Below are 14,247 nucleotides of genomic sequence, written 5' to 3'. Positions count from 1 at the left end.
TTGGACGTCCGCTTTGTCCGTCCGACCCCGGGGCCGCGCCTTCCCTCGAGCGCGGGGGCCGGCGAGGGGCTCCGTGGGCCGCGCGGCCGCCTGGCGCCGGGGTACGCCCACGTGGAGTGCTGGTGGCGGGGAGAGGCCGCGGAGCCAGCGGCGGGGAGGTCGGAGTGCGCTGGAGAGAGATACGGGTGTGTGTGTGTGTGTGTGTGTGTGTGTGTGTGTGTGTTTGTGGTCCTGCCCTTGGAACGCACGTGGGGAGAGGAGTACAGTGTATAAAGTGGGAGAGAGTGGATAGGAACAGCTGTGTACACTCCACCAAGCACCCTTTCTTTCCCTGTCCAGTGGGCAGATGCGGCAGGCACACGGGATAGCTACAAGGTCAGCACGATTTTCTTGTGAACCGGAGGTGCCTTGTCTACTGAGTCTTGCCCCATCCAGTGTACTATCGCGGATGCGTGTGTCCTCACAGATGGCAAGACACAAGTCCGGAGACTCGAGCGCGCTAGCATGCTAGACTTACCGCTCAAGTGTACACGTGGGTTGGGGAAATCAGCTTGTCTTTGGCAGAGGGGAAAGAAATGATCTCATATGTTTTCCCTGGCTGCAAATAGAATACTTTTAAAACAAATCTTACAGGCTGAAATGAGTATGCATTTATTTTGTCATATGTATTTGTTCTATTGTTGGCAAAAATACATCACACTGCTAAGTTACATTTTAAAGGCCAACAAAGGTTCCCTATGTAAAAACAAGTAAAACAAACATAATAACTACAAACCTCTTCAAAGAAAATCCATAGTACATTTGTCCTTTCTATGTACTTGAGGGAAAAAAATTGAGGTTATGCATAAATGATAATTTTGCTTCTGCTCTTGACCTAAATTCTAAAAAAGTAAATTATTTCTTAAGTGCCTCAGTAATGTCATGGAATTTATCACATACTGCATACTTTTTAAGATACTTCAACCAGATTTTAGTTATCACTATCAATAATGGCCAGTGAGTACTCAAAATGAGGGTAGATCTGTTTAGCCACAAATACAACTTAAAGACAGCCCCCGGTGCAGAAATTTTTTAGTGTTAAAAGCCATAAAAGAAACCAAATTTACAACCTAGCTACCCTGTGACGTTTATACTACCATGAAAACTAAGTGTGCCTGGCATGTGCTTTTCCCTAATAAACGATAACTTACATTATATTTTTTAAATGCTTTCATTTACTATCTCATCACAGCCAGGTTAAGTATTTGGCTCACATACTGGTAAATAAAGAAAGCAAAGCTTATCAAAGTACTGTGATAGCTCTAGGACCTTCTAGAAAGCTAGGAGCGCAACAGGATTATAACCCGGGTCACAATCTTCTTCTTTCGATCTCTTTCTCCTATAGAAGCCAGGTTCTCATTCTTTTTAAGCAAGTTATATAAACAAATTATATCTGGTCCATTAGCGTGAGAACCTAATTTAAAGAGAAAAAGGTCTGAAGTTTTAGTTTTTGTCCTGTCATGTAAATATTACGTAACGTTACTTGTTATTGAATTTACCACTGTTTAAATTTCATTCTTTCAATGTGACTCGAGACTGGAAACTGAGACTGGGTAATTCCTGTGACCTTGTCAGAATTCCTCGTAACTGAAAATTCCTCACCGTTGTCAGTGTACAATTTGCTAAACAAACTCTTCCTCCAAAAAAAACTACCAAAACTGCTCTGGAAGAAATTAAGTTTTATAGCAACAATCCTTGCCCATACATGAATAGATAATTATCCTAGACACAAAAGAAAAAGAAACTGTCTAGAGGACTGGGAAATTATTGCTCATATATTACACAGTATGCAGGATTTGGTTGTTTTTTAAAATCTTTGGAAAATTCCTATGCTTCCAGAATACATGATTACTCATTTTAAACCTCTGATTTCTTCCCAAAGTCTGATTTCAGACTCCAAAGGTATTCTTTGCCTAAAGCTGCTGGCTGACTCTACAGAATATAATAAATGTAGGTCATAAAACACAACTCAATATTGCAGTCATAAAATTTGAAAGAGAACAAAAATTATTACCTGAACTTATCCATTATTTCAAATTCAAGAAGGGTATGTAGAAGTACATAAAATCACTAATGGCAGCGTCTTCACAGTATTACTTTTTCAGGTTGGAGTGTGCTGCTAGTTTCTTGAAAATATCAGTGTAGAGCTTTTCAAAGGCCAACATTGGGGAGGCTATTCAAGGTCTATAAATTGAATTTACATAACATTGCCTTTGGGCAGAGCTTGAAATAGATGAGCTATTCATACTGGTCTTGCTAGCTCTGTTTTAAGTTCTATCTTATTTTTGTTTCTAGCATTTAAAAAATAGTATGTAATTATATTTCTGTATGCCATATATTTAACAATATAGTATGTAAAATTTAAAAAATAAATCTTGAGGAATTTCACCAGTTTAATGTTTTATTCCTAAGACAGGAAGAAATTAAAGAGCTTCAAGATCTTACATTTGAGAAGGGCTAAGGCAACATTTGGGAGCCTTAGTATTCTCTCCAGTTTTAGTAAATTTGTCATTCTAACAAAATTTGTTCATTTTCAAAATAGGGGAAGGCAAGAAAATTATAGTCAAGAGATACAGCTAATTTATAAAAATAGATGACTTTAAATTAATAATGTTCAGGATCCTAGAGCAAATTTTTCATTTAAATCTCTTTACAAATTGAATTCAATATTTTTTAATTTGCAAGAGAAATCAACACTTAAGATGATGAATTTTAAATCATATTTTAAAAATATATAACTAGGTGTGGTGATGGACGTTAACTAGACATTGTAGTGCTCATTTCAAATAAATGCATATATCAAATCATTATATTGTACCTCTGAAACTAATATGATGCTGTATGTCAATTATACTCAATTAAAAATAAGTAAATAAAATTTTAAATGGCGTTTCGGTATTAATAAACGAGTTTTAACCTTTTCACATGAAAACTGCTGAAATCAACTATCTTTTTTTCTCTATAGGAAACTTCACTCTTTATCTCTGCCTTTTGGCTAGCACCTAATTAGCACACAGGCTTCCTGCATGCCACCTGTACCTGCCTGTTTCCAGGGGTAAAGGAAGCTACATTCAAGGTATTCTGTCTTTTTGAGGATTCTGTGAGAGATGTTTTTATAACTCCTTTTTACAAGATTTTGCTAATGACCTGGTGGTAATTGTTAGCAGATTAACAAGGTAAGCCTGTGGCTAAACGCTTAACAAAGCAATTGAAACCCCACTCAATGTGTCTTGGTGCCTTGCTTTGGTCTGTCTCTAAGCTGCCACGTGGGTAACTTTGAACTATTTAAGGAGTTAGAGGAGAGTAAAGGGGAAAGTAGATGATTAGATGAAAAGTAAAATGCTTTTCAATAACAGAAACCACACCATCAGCACCACTGGTAAATACTTTGTGAGCACACTCTGATAATGGAGGAAATGATTTAGAAGGTTCTACTTGCCACTGGATGTGTAGCTAAAGAAACAGAAATTATCATTTCAAACTTCTTTAACCTTCTAAAGCAGGACCATCCATCATACTCTAAACTCTTCCAAATTCTAAGATGGCACAAGAAATTATTTTGAATTTGTTGCTTAATGTTTATTATAGCTAACATATTAATTTTAGAAAATAGTTTAGTTCCATAGAATGTTAGAATGAATGGAAAGGGACCGTAAGTGAGACTCAGAAGTGAAGCGAACTTCCCAAATCTTCTGCTGCCTGGTTCAGGCAGCTTTTCACTAGCTCACTGCCTTCAGTAACTCAAACACTTCAGATAAGCAGATGGACCACAGAAAAGATCAGTGGCCAATGAAACATACATCTTTAAAGGTTCCCCTCTAAACGTATAGTTTGTTGGAGTCCTTTGTATTAAAGAGGCGTTTGGTTTATCCATGACCATTTTATAGAATTGGAATTATAATTTTATATGTTATATGATAGGTATTTATAGTAATTTCTTAATCGTCATGAGACATGGCTGGTCATATTATGATGTATCTAATGCTGAGTCCTGGGTCAGATATTCTATATTCAGTTTCAGAACTGTTCCTAAAGGAAATCATAACCTGCTTCATAAACATTCTTTATGCTCTAGTTTCCAGGAACATTTTGAGTCAAAACAAAGGGACTATCAATGTTTTTACTTAGAAATAAAGTAGAGCAAATTTTCAAATAAATTAAGAAGAATCGAGTTACCTCAGGATTAAGTTCAGCTCAAATAAAAATTGTGAAATAGAAACATTTGTCTTGTGTTATTCTGCTCCTTCTCATTCTGTTCTCTAGTTCAACTCCAACTCCTGGCATCCAACATCCTAATAATTGCCTTTAGTTTCCCAGAATCCTTGCCTTTGACTGTGCCCTTCACTCCTCACCACCCACCCATGTACATATAATACATTGGACTTTCCTTCTTGAAGACAAAGTATACTAATCTAAAATAATCCTTCCACCAGTCTTGAGAGGAAGTTCAAGATGGCTGTGTAGAAGATCCTGAATTCACCTCCTCCCATGGACACACATATGGAACAAGTCCCTCTGAAAGAGACCTGAAAACTAGCTGAGCAGCTCCTCCACAACAAAGGATAAAAGAGCCACATCGAGACAGGTAGGAGAGGGAGAGACACATTCTCACCAGAAACCGCACCCCCTGCACAGAGAGCCCCAATCTGTAGGGACCTCACAAATACGGAGCTTTTCCCTGAGAAATGAAGCGTTCATGCACCACATCAGGCACCCTAACCCCTGGGACCTGCCCCGGAGAGAAGAGCCCCCCCAAACGTCTGGCTGTGAAAACCAATGGGGCTCACATCCAGGAGACCCAAAGGGCTGCAGGGAACTGAGATTCCTCTCTTAGAGGGCTTGTGTGCAAACTAACGTTCCCAGGGACCCAACGCAAAAGCAGCAGCTTGAAAAGCTTGTAGGCTGAATGTGAAGGAGGTTCATTTGCTAATCTTAAAGCATTAGGGTCAGGGGCCTGACCCGCAGCTCTCTCTTTTTGCACTCTCCCTCTACCTTGCTAGCATTGCAGGCATGTGCAATCACAGCCCTCTCCAGCTTCCCCACTAAAGCCTGAGGGTGTGCCCCATGCCTGTGCTCTCCCACTCCCTTGCAAGAAACAGTGGGTGCTCCCCAACCCTGTGCTCTCTCACTGCCTCGATAAAGCTGGTGGGCATGCCTTGACCCTGCACTCCCCTGCTGCCTCACTAAGGCTGTAGGCAAACGTGATCCACACAGGAAACGTTCCTTGATTGCCTGGCTCTGGTAGCTGGAGCTTGCATTTCTGGGCCCCACAGGACCGAAACAGTTGGAGAGACAGTTCTTGGCAGGCTACCAGTCCCAGGGCACTGCACAGACATCAGACTGAAACACACCCCAAGTCTGCCTGTGAAAAAGGCCTATTTACTTGTCCCAGAGCATCAGCTTGTGGGTCAGGCTTCATGTTTGCCACACATCTAGAGGCTACAGAGGTGCTCTCAGGAATGAGGCTGGAGGAGCCATCTTTGTGTTCTCCCTTGGCCTCACTACAGCTCACCAGTACATCCCAGAAAGGAGCTTATACACTCATCTAGAGCCCCAATTTTTGCAACTGTAACCCATGGGACACTTGCAGATCACCTGGTCTGGAGGCCAGCAGGGCTTACGAATGAGGTGCCATTCATAGGACTGTATATGTTGGCATACTTAAAAAAATGCTGCCTGAGTGTCTGGCTTTCAACAGGCTGACTGAGATTTCTCCTCTTCACACATGCTCAACAAATGGGACCTATCAAGAATAAATTAGGCTGCTCAGACGATCAAAATGTTTGAGAGAAAGCCAAGAGCTAGGACAAGGTTGAGCTAGAAAGGTTCATCTCCTATACAAGGCCAATCCTTAAGACTGGGAAAGGTAGTTGTTGCATCTAATACATAAAAACTAACACAGAGTCAAGCAAAATGAGGAAACAGAGGAATATGTTCTAAAAGAAAGAAGAAGATAAAACCTCAGAAAAAGGACTAAAATGGAGATAAGTAATCTACCTGATAAAGAGTTCAAAGTACTGGTCATAAAAATGCTCACCAAACTGGGGGGAAGAATGAATGAACACAGTGAGAACTTCAACAAAGAGACAGAAAATGTAATGAAGTACCAAACAGAAGTCACAAAACTGAAGAAAACAACAACCGAACTGAAAAAATACACTAGAGGGCTTCAACAGCTGACTAGATGAAGCAAAGAACAGAACAGCAACCTGGAAGACAGGGCAGTGGAACTCACTTAAACAGAGCAGCACCCTCCCCAAAAAAGAAAGAAATTTAAAAATTGAAGATAGCCTAGTGGACCTATGGGACAACATCAAGTGGAAAAACATTTGCATTATAGGGGTCGGAGAAGGAGAAGAGAGAGAGAGAAAGGGAGCAGAAAACTTATTTGAAAAAAATAATGGTTGAAAACTTCCTTAACCTGGGGAAGGAAACAGGTATGCTGGTCTAGGAATCACAGAGAGTTCCAAATAAGATGAAACCAAAGAGATCCACACCAAAACACATTATAATTAAGATATCATAAGTTAATGATAAAGATAAAAATACTTATTACATACAAGGAAACCCCCATAAGACTATCAGCAGAAACTTTGCAGGCCAGAAGAGAGTAGCATGATATATTCAAAGTGCTGAAATAAAAAAACTTCCAAGCAGAATACTTTACCCAGCAAATTTATCATCCAGAATTGAAGGAGAGACAGAGTTTTTCAGACAAGCAAAGCTAAAGGAGTTAATCACCACTAAACTGACCTTACAAGAAATTTTTAAGGGGATTCTTTTTTTTAAATTTTTTTAAATTTTTTAAAATTTGTCATTCCCTTTTTTTTTTCTCGTAAAATTTTTTTTTCACACACACACACTGTATTTTATTTTTACAAGAGATAAATAGACTGACACCAAGGATTGTACATGGATGACCACAACAAAAGCAACAATGATTGCAATTACCACACATGAAACACACTCATACTATGTCATAATATTGACATTCAGTCCAGTAATCCTCCACTGTAACAGCTCTAAAGGGGATTCTTTAAGCTGAAAAAAAAGGACACTAATTCATAACAAGAAAACATGTGAAAGTAAAATTCTCACTGGTAAAGGTAAATATATAGTAAAGGTAGTAGATTAATCATATAAAGCTAGTATGAAGTTTAAAAGAGAAAAGTTGTAACAATAACAATAACTACAATAATTAGTTAAGGGATATACAGTGAAATGTGACATCAAAAACAAAATGTGTTGGAAGAGAGTAAAAATGTGGAGTTTTAGAATATGTTCAAACTTGCTATCAACTTATGAAAGACTGATATCTATATCTATATCTATCTATCTATATATATATCTCAATACACACACACACACACACACACACAAACACAGGCTGTCATATATGAGCCTCAAAGAAAAAAACCTATACACAAAAAAACAATTAGAAAGGAATCTTAACATAACACTAAAGAAAGTCATCCAACCACAAAGGAATAGAGCAAAAGAAGAAGAACAAAACAGAGAGGAACTTCAAAATAGAAAACAATTAACAAAATGGCAATAAGTACATAACTATCAATAATTACTTTAAATATAAATGGACCAAATGCTCCAATCAAAACACAAAGTGGCTGAATGGATTAAAAAACAAAAAAAGATCCATCTAAATGCTGCCTACAAGAGACTCATTTCAGATGTAAGGACACACAGACTCAAAGTGAACAGATGGAAAAAGATGTTTTATGCAAATGGAAACTAAAAGAAAGCTGGGGTAGCTATAATTACATCAGACAAAATAGAGTTTTTTAATGCCCCAAAGATGAGCACTGCATAATGATAAAGGGGTCAATTGAATAAGAAGATATAACATATGTAAATATTTATGCACATAAAATCAGAGCACCTAAATATATAAAGTAAATATTAACAAACCTAAGGGCAAAATTGACAGCAATATAATAAGAATAGAGGACTTTAATACCCCCTTATGTCGATGGATAGATCATCCAGGCTGAAAATCTATAAGAAAACATTTGCCTTAAATGACACATTAGACCAGATGAATTTAATAGATGTATAGAGAACATTTCATCCAAAAGCAGCAAAGTGCATATTCTTCTCAAATGTACATGGAACACTCTTTAGGATAGATTATATTTTAGGCCACAAAACAAGTCTCAATAGATTTAAGAAGATCATTTCAAGCATTTTTTCCAACCATAATAATATGAAAGCAGAAACCAATTACAAGGAGAAAACTGCAAAAAATCACAAATATGTGGAGATTAAACAACATGCTACTGAACAACCAATAGGTCAATGAAGAAAGCAAAGGAGAAATTTAAAAAATACCTTAAGACGAATGAAAATGGAAATACAACATACTAAAATCTATGTAATGCAGCAAAAGCAGTTCTAAGAGGGAAGTTCATAGTGATACAGACCTATCTCAGCTAACAAAAATCTCAAATAAACGAACAACTTTATACCTAAAGGAACTAGAAAAAGAAAAACAAATGAAGCCCAAAGTTAGTAGAAGGAAGGAAATAATAACGATTAGAGCAAAAATAAATTAAACAGAAACTAAAAAGACAATTTAAAAAAATCAGTAAAACTAAAAGCTGGTTCTTCGAAAAGATAAACAAAATTGACAAACCTTTAGCTAGACTCACTAAGAAAAAAAATAGGGCCAAAATAAATAAAATCAGAAATGAAAGAGGAGAAATTACAAATGATACCACAATAAACAAAGTATCATAAGAAACTACTACAAGCAACTGTATGCCATTAAAATGGATAACCTAGAAGAAATGGATAAATTTGTAGAAACATACAATCTTCCAAGACTGAATCATGAAGAAATAGAAGATCTGAATAGATTGATTACTAGTAAGGAGAATGAAACAGTAATCAAAAACCTTTCAAAAAACAAAGTTCAGGACTAGGCAGTTTCACTGATGAATTCTACCAAACATTCAAAAAAGATTTAATACCTATCCTTCTCAAATTCTTTGAAAAAATTGAATAGGAGGGAATGTTTCCAAACTCATTTTACAAGGCCAGCATTACTCTGATACCTAAAATGGACAAGGACACCACAAAGAAAGAAAATTATAGGCCAATATGCCTGAAGAACATAGATGCAAACATCTTCAACAAAATACTAGCAAACTGAATTCAACAATACATAAAAAGGATCATACATCATGATCAAGTGGGATTTATTCCAGGGATGCAAGGATGATTCAACATCTGCAAATCAATCAACATGATACAAAATGAAGGATAAAAATCATGTGATCATCTCAATAGATGCAGAAAAAGCATTTGACAAAATTCAAAACCCATTTATGGTTAAAAAAATCAACTCAATAAAGTAGGTATAGAGGGAACGTTCCTAAACATATACATGACAAGCCCACAGCTAACGTCATACTGAAAGGTGAAAAGCTTTCAGCTCTAAAATCCAGAACAAGAGAAGTGTGCCCACTCTTGCCACTTTTATTCAACATAATATTGGAAGTCCTAGTCACAGGAATTAGGTTAGAAAAGGAAATAAAAGGCATCCATACTGGAAAGGAAGAGGTAAAACTGTCACTATTTGTGGATGACATGATTTTATATGTAGAAAACCCTGAAGACTCTACCAAAAAAACTGTTAGAACTAATAAACAAATCCAGCTAAGTTATAGGGAACAAAATCAGTATACAAATATTGGTTGCATTTCTATACTCTAAAATGAGTTATCAGAAAGAGAAATTAAGAAAACAGTACCATTTACAATTGCACTGAATACCTACAAATAAATTTAACCAAAAAGATAAAAAGATAAAAATAGATAAAAGATAAAAATGTTAACGATGTTAACATTTAACATTATTAAAATGTCCATATTACCCAAAGCTATCTACAGATTCATTGCAATCCCTATCAAAATTCCATGGCACTTTTTACAGAAATAGAGCAATTCTAAAATTTGTGTGGACTACAAAAGATCTGAGATAGCCAAAGCAATCTTGAGAAACAAGAACAAAGCTGGAGGCACCATGCTCCCTGATTTCAAACTATATTACAAAGCTTTAGTAATCAAAGCAGTATGGTATTGGCATATAAACAGATACATAGATCAGTGGAACAGAATAGAGACCTCAGACATAAACCCATGCATATATGATCAATTAATTTGTGACAAAGGACCAAGGATACACAATGGGGAAAAAGTTTCTTAAGTAATGGTGTTGGGAAAATTGGACAGCAACACACAAAAGTATGAAACTAGATCACTGTCTTACACCATATACAAGAATTAGGTCAAAATGGATTAAAGATTTGAATGTAAGACCTGAAACCATAAACCTTCTAGAAGAAAACATAAGTGACATTGGTCTTGGCAGTGATTTTTTGGGTATGACTCCAAAAGCAAAGGCAACATAAGCAAAAATAAACAAGTGGAACTACATCAAACTAAAAAGTTTCTGCCCAGTAAAGGAGACCATCAACAAAAGAAAAAGGCAGCCTATGAAATGGGAGAAAGTATTTGCCAATCATATATATGATAAGAGGTTAATATTGAAAATATATAAGGAACTCATACAAATCAAGAGCAGAAGAAAATCCAATTAAAAAATAAGCAGAGGACCAGAACAGACACTTTTCCAAAGAAGACATACAGATGGGCAATAGGCACATGAAAAGATGCTGAACATCACTAATCATCAGGGAAATGCACATCAAAATCACAATAAGATACCACCTTACACCTGTTAGAATGGCTTTATCAAAAAGACAAGAAATAACAAGTATTGGTGAGGATGTGGAGAAAAGGGACACTTGTGTACTGTTGGTGGAATGTAAATTGGTGCAGCCACTATGGAAAACAGTTTGGAGGTTCCTGAAAAAGTTAAAAATAGAACTACCATATGATCCAGCAATTCTACTCATGGGTATTTGTCCAAAGGAAATAAAAACATTAACTCAAAAAGATCTCGGCAACCCCACTGTAATTGCAGTATTATTTATAATAGTCAAGATATGGAAATAATCTGTGTTCATTGATAGATGAATGGATAAAGAAGATGTGGTATCATATACAATGGAATACTACTAAGCCCTAACAAAGAATGAAATCTTGCCATTTGTGACAACACTGATGGACCTTGAGGGTATTAGGCTAAGTGAAATAAACCAGACAGAGAAAGACAAATACCACGTGATTTCACTTACACGTGGACTCTAAGAAATAAAACAAATGAACAAACAAAACAGAAAAAATACCCAAACTCATAATACAGAGAACAGATTGGTAGCTGCCAGAGCAGAAGTGGGTGGCAGGTGGGGCAAGTAAGTAAAGAGGATAAAGAGGTACAAACTTACAGTTATAAAATAAATAAGTCGTGGGGATGTAATGTACAGTATGATGACTGTAGTCAATATTGTATTATTTATTTGAAAATCACAAAGGGAGTAAATATTAAATGTTCTCATCAAACGAAGAAAAAAAGTTTGTAACTTTGTATGGTGATGGATGATAATTAGACTTATTGCAGTGATCATTTCACAATATATATAAATATAAAATCATTATGTTGTACACTTGAACCTAATATTATATGTCAATTAAACCTCAATTTTTTACATGAAATTAACATTGTTTATTAATTTAAAATATCAATAAAACTAAAAGTCAAACAAACAGAAAACAAAGTAGCGACAATAATAATATCTGAAAAAAATTTTCACTAACAACTCCTTCATTTAGCACAGCAACTATTTCCACTTTTGCATATTACGATCTATTTCTGATCTGCATAGTTATATTTTATTTAATTAAAATTATAAAACAGCATATTGTTTTATATAATGCTTTTTAATTACCACTACATTTATAATATTTTGGTTTCCTGTGTAGTCTTCATCATTATACTTTTAAATGTCTACCTCTCTATCCTATTCAATGATGTAACATGTACTTAGCTGGTCTCCTATATTTGGACATTTGGATAGCTTTTTTTAAAAATAATTAACAGTGAATATTTTATAAATGCTGTATTTGGTTTTTTGTCTGTTTTCACATCTGCTAATTATATTTTTTAAGGATAAATTCCCAGGAATGCTATTTCTGAGACAATGTGTATAAACAACTTCGTGGTCTGAATAGTTATACTAGTTTTTATGTGCATTAGCAGAATTTTTCATTCAACATCACATTATTTCAGAAAATATGCTAATTAAGTTTTGGCTTGTGTGATGTATTTGTTATCCTAGCACAAGTGATAAGTAAATTTAGGCTTATGAGATGGGGAAGAGTTGGATTAAAGGAATGCCAGAAAAAAGGCGATATGTGACTAGGAATTGTATTATGATGATGAGAGTTCCCTGTTGAAAGCATAAGAAAAACGTTCATGGACTAGGGACAGAATGATAGTCACAAACAGGTACAGGCAAAATGTAAATAGCAAGAAAAAAAAACGAAACAAAAAACAGTTTCAATTAACATTAGTTTTCTTTTTAGTAAGCACATTGTCGATCTTAGATGGAGAATGATGCCTGGAAGCCAAAGATGGCTCCATCTTCGACAGGAGATCAGGATGAGGGTTTGAAAAGAAATGGGGCAAGAAACCTCAATTTTTAAAAATGCAAAAAAAAAGAAACAAATTCATTCTCAAAATGCCCATTCCTTTCCTTTCCTTTTCCTCAGGTAATTACTTAATCAAAGGAAAGCAAATTGGATATATTAATTAATAGAAAGATGTTAAAGAATACATTATTAACTTATTATTCCTCCCAGGAATTTTGTGGGAAAATGTGTTAAAGGGCTGAACTCTAAAGGCATAATCCTAGACAGCCTGGTAAAAAGAGGAGTGATAATTGTGGATAGAAAAGTTTGGCTTTTCACTCTTTAGTTCCTGATTCTCCTGCCCAATTGGGAAGGAGCTTAGGAAAAATTAAAAGGTGACTCAAGATGCCTAATGCCTGGGTACAAATCCCATTTAAGTCACAAACTATCTATAAGGTCAAGGGTAAGTCAGGAGCCATTAATTCTCTCATTTGTCAAATGGAAGAGATAATCATATCTGTCCTATCTAGCTTAGAGGCAATTGCTTCAGAGAGAATAAACCCACAGGATTCAAGAGATTAGCAAAACTTAGCCTTCATTTAGATAAAATTGAAAGCTGTAGTGGTACTTGCCATTGTCCACCTAAATTTGTACATTTCTGGGAAACTATAGTTGATTTTTAAAGTTAGCTTCGCCGCGATGAAGAGTGGCCCCCGCTTGCCACAACTAGAGAAAGCCCTCGCACAGAAACGAAGACCCAACACAGCCATACATACATACATACATACATACAAACATAAAAAGAATGTAAGCAGACAAGAATAGCATTAAAAAAAAAAAAATTAAAGTTAACTTCAGCTACCCAATTAAAACTGATAGTTTTCCGATTATAATTGTCGATTGAGTTTCTTTCCTTTAATTGTTGAGAGGGGGGTAAATTATGACTTCAAAACAGAGGATTTTTCTTGTAATACACCAATTTCAACCAGATTTCTAATAATTCTTGGGTTGTAACTTATGGACCAACATTTTCATTATGCTTTATATCTCAATAATTTTTGAAGTAGTTACTGTGGGCAAGGCACAGTGCAGGGAGGCAGCAGAAGGTGAGGGTTTGATGATGAATGAACCTTGGACCCCTCTGTGAAGAGCTTGCAGATGTGGTGGTTATTTGTTTAAAGGCTACACTGAAGCTCTGGTTGGAAATTAAATTTCTCAAGGAGACAGCAAAGCAAGGAAAGAAGAGGCCTCATGATGTAATCAAGATATTTCTGACGAATGCCTCTTAGACAAGGCAACTGGGACAGGTTAATCAGTAGAGTCAGTTACAGCTGGGAAAAATAAGTGATGCATAAACATCTTAAAACATATAAATCTACTTTCCTTTAATTCTCTCTTGATGCAGGGTCAAGGTCTTTGCTTTGTGTGTGGATCTGTTGTTGGTTGGAGCTCACCTTCGTCTGTTAAACCATAGAGCATCATTCAGATTCCAGTTTTAGCTTTGTTGAGTGGTGCAAGAACTTAAAGACACGTGCATGGTAAGGTCACTCAATGTAAAATATGTCAAGATTTGAAAAATATTTTTCTTGGCCTTGTTTTTCACCTGATTTGACTGCAATTTTTCTTTAAGCTACCAACCATTATGAAGCTTTTCCAA

The 14,247-nt window shown here is 36.0% G+C and overlaps 1 long non-coding RNA gene across 1 annotated transcript in view; it reads left to right on the top strand.

The window, feature by feature from the left end:
* Window positions 1–230: 230 nt before the first annotated feature.
* The window catches only part of LOC309629796, a 127,142-nt gene continuing 113,125 nt past the window's right edge, over window positions 231–14,247 (top strand). Inside the window, exons 1-2 of the long non-coding RNA XR_014245218.1 lie at window positions 231–4,624; window positions 13,996–14,128. This is a non-coding gene — a long non-coding RNA (uncharacterized lncRNA). The remainder of the gene's footprint in view (window positions 4,625–13,995; window positions 14,129–14,247) is intronic.

Source organism: Balaenoptera borealis (genome assembly GCF_965194805.1).
Source record: "Balaenoptera borealis genome assembly, chromosome: 5".
NCBI classification, from domain to species: domain Eukaryota; kingdom Metazoa; phylum Chordata; class Mammalia; order Artiodactyla; family Balaenopteridae; genus Balaenoptera; species Balaenoptera borealis.
This window is presented reverse-complemented; position numbering and strand designations above follow the sequence as displayed.